Raw genomic sequence first — 5,545 nt, 5'->3', positions numbered from 1 at the left:
ATTCGTGAAACCATTAAGTATTTTAAAACATTCGATCAGTTTTCCTCGGAGGCGACGTTTCTCAAGAGAGAACATGTTAAGGGTAGAAAGCCTTTCTTCGTAGGATTTGTTGCGCAAGGAAGGATCATTTTCGTTGCCCGACGCTGAACACCTTCTAATTTAGCAATATCCTTTGCATGGTGGGGAGACCAAACTGTACCGCATATTCCAAGTGGGGTCTGACTAAACTGTTGTAGAGCAGGAGTATTACATCTTTATTCTTAAATAAAAGTTTCTTTAATGAAGCCCAACATTCTGTTCGCTTTATTTGCTGCATCGATGCATTGCTGTGAGAATTTGAGGTTTGACGCGATTTTGACCCCCAAGTCCTTGACGCATTGAACGCTTTTGAGTTTAACGCCGCGCATTTCGTAATCAAACTTTTATTCCTCGTTCCAACTTGAAGGACCTGGCACTTGTCTACGTTAAAGGGCATCTCCATCTATCCGACCAAGCTGAAATTTTGTGCAAATCCTCTTGGAGGCTTTGCCTGTCTTCGTCAGTGAGAACCGAGTTACCAATCTTTGTGTCGTCTGCAAATTTACTAATGCGGTTATTGAGTCAAACATCCACGTCGTTGATGTAAATAATGAAGAGCACTGGGCCAGAACCGAGCCCTGAGGGACGCCACTAGTGACAGGCGCCCACTCTGAGTTAAATCCGTCAACCACTACTTTGTTGTCTGTTGCTCAACCAATTCGCGATCCATTGGTTTACCTGACCGTCAATACCTATTTGCTTTAATTTGTAAAGTAATTTATGATGCGGACTTTATCAAACGCTTTCTGAAATCAAGATAGACTACGTCCAGTGATTTGGTTACGTCATAAACAGTGAAGAGGTCGTTATACAAGGTTAATAGATTTGATAGGCAGGTTCTTTTAGTTCGGAAGCCATGTTGTGAGTCCCCAATTAATGAGTGGCTTTCAAGGTAACTCACAATTTTGTCTCTAATTATGCCCTCAAGTAGCTTACCTACAACCGAAGTTAGACTAATGGGCCTGTAATTACCTGGTACTTTTTGTCTCCTTTCTTAAAAATCGGTGTCACGTTAGCCTTTTTCCAATCTGAAGGACAATGCCTTGTCGCAAGGACATATTGAATACGGTTGTGAGGAGAGTATTTCGCTCTTTGTTTCTTTCAGCAGAGTTGGATATACTTTATCAGGTCCAGGACTTTTATTTGTTTTTAAGTGATTTGAGGGCTTTAAGGACTTCATCGGGTTTTATTTCAAAGTTGAGAGAGAGAGAGAGAGAGAGAGACGCTTACTACCATCGATACAAACTAGAAAAAGAAAAAAAATCTCTTAAGTAAATAATTAAAATGAAAATAAATAAAATGAGGTGCATGAAATATCTCTCTCTTCCGAACATTTACTTAAACGTGTGTGTGTGTGTGTGTGTGTGTGTGTGTGTGTGTGTGTGTGTGTGTAACCTAGAATGGAATACAGCCGTGAAATTCCCTGTGTGCGTGTGTGTGTGTGTGTGTGTGTGTGTGTGTGTGTTTTGTATTCATGAGTCACTTCCAAACACGCACAAAAGTATCATGAAAGCGACAGATCTTGTTTCGCGCCCTGAATTTAAAACAGCCTCTCCAAACACCCTCTACAATGACCCAAACACGTTCAAACAAGTTCAAACACGTTATAACACGATTTAAACTTCCTTAAAACACAGGACCTTATTAAATCTGACATAATACGAATACGTACACATTCTCTCTCTCTCTCTCTCTCTCTCTCTCTCTCTCTCCTTTACGTTTTCCTTCTCTCCTTTTCCTCCTCCTCCTCTCCTCTCCTTCCTCCTACTCCTCCTCCTCCTTCTCCTTCATCTCCTCCTTCTTCTCCTCCTCCTCCTCTCTCTCTCTCTCTCTCTCTCTCTCTCTCTCTCTCTCATTAGCGCTCTCGTCGGAAAGAAAATAAGGAGGAGGAGGAGGAGGAGGAGGAGAAGATGAAGAAGGAGAAGGAGGAAATATGATAAAAGGGATAAGAAGGAGAGAAGAAAAGGGGGAAGAAGAGGAGGAAGAAGAGGAGGAGGAAGAAGAGGAGGAAGAAGAAGAGGAGGAAGGAAAAGGATTAGATTGAGCAAAATAGAAGCGAGGAGGAGGAGGAGGAGGAGGAGGAGGAGGAAGGAGACAAGACAAAGAGGAGAGAGAGAGAGAGAGAGAGAGAGAGAGAGAGAGAGAGAGAGAGAGAGAGAGAGAGCAATGATATTCAAGAGGAAATTAACATAACACACACCCACTCTCTCTCTCTCTCTCTGCAGGCAACGATCGAGGTCATGACGTCATCGACCTTAACTGATGACGTCATAGATTGAACTCGAAGCCTCCTCCTCTTGCTCCTCCTCCTCCTCTTCCTCCTCCTCCATATCTTCTTCTCCTCCTCATCTTACTCCTCCTATTACTTCTTCTTTCTCTTCCTCCTCCTCCTCCTCTGCATTTCCTCCTCTTTTTCCTCCTCCTCCTCCACCTCTTCCTACTTCTCTTCTTCCTGTTACTTCTCCTCTTCTTCTTCTTTTTCTTCTTCCTTTTCCCCCTCCACATACATTAACTCCTCCTCCTCCTCCTCCCCCTCCTTCTCCTCCTCCTCCTCCTTCCTTCTCCTTATCCTCTTCCTCCTCCTCTTCTTCTTCTTCTTTTTCTTCCTTTTCCCCCTCCTCATACATTAACTCCTCCTCCTCCTCCCCCTCCTCCTCCTGGAACGGGTTCAACGAAGAGTAACAAAGATGATTCTTATGTTGAGAAATTTATCGTATGAACAAGGACTTAAAGAAGTAAATTTATTCAGCCTATCAAAACGAAGAATGCGAGGCGATCTAATAGAAGTGTTTAAAATGTTTAAAGGATTCAGTGATATTAATGCGGAAGATTACTTTGCAATTGATCGATCAAATAGAACAAGAACAATTTGAAGATAAGTGGTAAAAGATTCTCGTCGCACGAAGCTAAACATTTCTTCTTCAATCGAATTGTTAATGTTTGGAACTCTCTACCCTGTGATGTCGTTGATAGTACAACAGTTACGGCCTTCAAGAATAGATTAGACAAGTGTTTTGAATCCAACCAGCAACTAAGATATTACTCATTGTCGTAATAACGTTAAGTTCTTTCGAATACTGGTGTCCTTGTCCGTTTTTATCGCTGGTCAGTGGTAGTATTAATGGTAGTTCTTTCCTCTTTCCTACATAATTTCCATGCAGTTTTTCCATGCTGCATGGTTCTTTTTCCCTTCCTGCCAGCTTTGGCTGGAGGGATCGGGGGGTGCGGATGAGCCTTCGCCTTTGCTGTCCTTCATCTTCCACCTTTGATTAGATAGAGTAACTTGTCACAAACAGCCTCGTAAGGACCAGCAGGTCTGCTGTTGTTTGTTCTTCCTTTGCGTTCCTTTGTGTTCCTCCTCCTCCTTCCTTCTCCTCATCCTCTTCCTCGTCCTCTTCTTCTTCTTCTTTAATTGTTTCCATAATGGGATAAGAAAATTGTGATAAAAATGAAGGAAAAGAAACGAGAAGAAAAATGGAAAAAAGAAGATTGTTGATAAAGACGGAAACGAAATAAAGAAAAGGGAGAAGGGGAAGAATACTGAATAAAGAATGATAACAGGAGGGAAGAAAGTAATGGGAGGAGAACAAAATGATGATAAAGAGAAGGAAGAAGAAAAATCAGGAGAAGGAATAGAAATAAAAAAATAAAAAATGTAAGAAAAAATAAAACAAAAATAGAAATAAAGAAAAAAATGAAGAAAATGATGAGATAAAGAAAAGGAGAAGAAAGAAAATAATGATAAAGAAAACAATAAAGAATAAGAAATGGAAGAAAAAAGAAAACAAAAGTAAATAAGTTTAAAAATTAAGGAATTATAATCAACACACACACACACACACACACACACACACACACACACACACACACACCCACACACACACCCACACACACACACCCACACACACCCACACACGAAATAGAATGGAGGAAGGGTAGAAGGGAGGAAAGGAAAGAAAAGACAAGTGTTAATAGCATAAAAACTGTGCTAGATCGGCGTCGCATGACCCTCCAACACACCCCCAACAATTTATATTATGCAACTAGGGATTTAAAATGGAAAATGCTGAAAAGTAAAGATGGCGCCACTATAAACACTTGCCTGCGCCACAACGGGCTGGGGTCGACCATCAGGCCCTACTATGAAGGCCTACCGGCTCTACAGGCCAAGACATACAAAAAAAAAAAGCTGACTTTGTTTGTAATGCCTTGTTGTAGGGTTCATCAGGGCTAACAAATGTTATTATACAATGTCATGTCTACAATGCATGGGTAAGCCAGGAAAACAACTTGAAGACAACAACAACAATAAGATGGACAATCTGTTGATCGGCGTCTGCCACGCCGATAAAAAAGTAAGGAAAGAAGACGAGTAAATAGGAAGTGAGGAAAGGAAGGAGGAGAGAGAATCACAATAAAGATGAAGGAAAGGAAGGAAGAAAGAAAGGAAGGGAGAAGAAACGGAAGGGAAAGGAAGAAGGGAAGTACATGATTAAGAGAAAGAAAAGAGGAAGGAAGGGGAGAGAGAGAGAGAGAGAGAGAGAGAGAGAGAGAGAGAGAGAGAGAGAGAGAGAGAGAGAGAGAGAGAGAGAGAGAGAGAGAGAGAGAGAGAGAGAGAGAGAGAGAGAGAGAGAGAGAGAGAGAGAGAGAGAGAGAGAGAGAGAGAGAGAGAGAGGTAGTATAACAAGAGGAAGAGAAAAAAGCAAAGGAACAAAAGCGAGTCCTTTGTTTCTGTAGGATCAAAGGGAGGGACACATTCCTTTACGCGTTATGAAACAGTTCCTTTAGAAGTCTTGATTCCCTTAGTGAGAGGAGGAGGAAGAAGACAAAGGAAGAAACAGAGGAAGAAAATAATATAGGAATGCGATTTTTTTTCTTTATTTTACGAATATATTTTTTCTCTATTTTTTTGTAGTTTTTGTCCAGTCCTTTTCTTCTTTTCTTTTTTTCTTCTTTTTCTTCTTTTCTTCTTGTTTTTCTTGTTCTATGTATCGGTCTTTTTTTCTCTTCTTCTTTTTCTGGTTCTTTTTCTTCTACTGCTTTTCTTCTTTTTCTATTTGTTTCCGTTTTGTTTTCCTTGTTTTCTTTTTCTTTTTTCTTCATCTTTTCCTCTTTTTCTTCTTTTTTCTTCAGTTTTCTTCTTCATTTCTCTTTTTCTTCATTTTCTTCTTTTGGTTGTGATTTAAAAAGTCTACGGTACAAGGCAGCCATGTTTCAATATCTTCATCGCCCTGTGTCCTCCTCCTCCTCCTCCTCCTCCCCTCACCTGCGGGCACCTTAATTGACACCTCCCCGTCCTTGCAAGGTTCCAAGGTCATTAGTCGATAATTGATAACCTAAAAATAGACCTTCGTTTGGGCTGGCTAATCCTTCTGTTCCTCCTCCTCCTCCTCTTCTTCTTTTTTTCTTTCTTTTATTTTTTCATTTATTTTTATTTTTTACGTCTTTTTATTATTTTTCTTCTTTT

The sequence above is a fragment of the Eriocheir sinensis genome, chromosome 50, assembly GCF_024679095.1.
Source record: "Eriocheir sinensis breed Jianghai 21 chromosome 50, ASM2467909v1, whole genome shotgun sequence".
NCBI lineage: Eukaryota > Metazoa > Arthropoda > Malacostraca > Decapoda > Varunidae > Eriocheir > Eriocheir sinensis.
Note: the sequence above shows the minus strand (reverse complement) of the source record.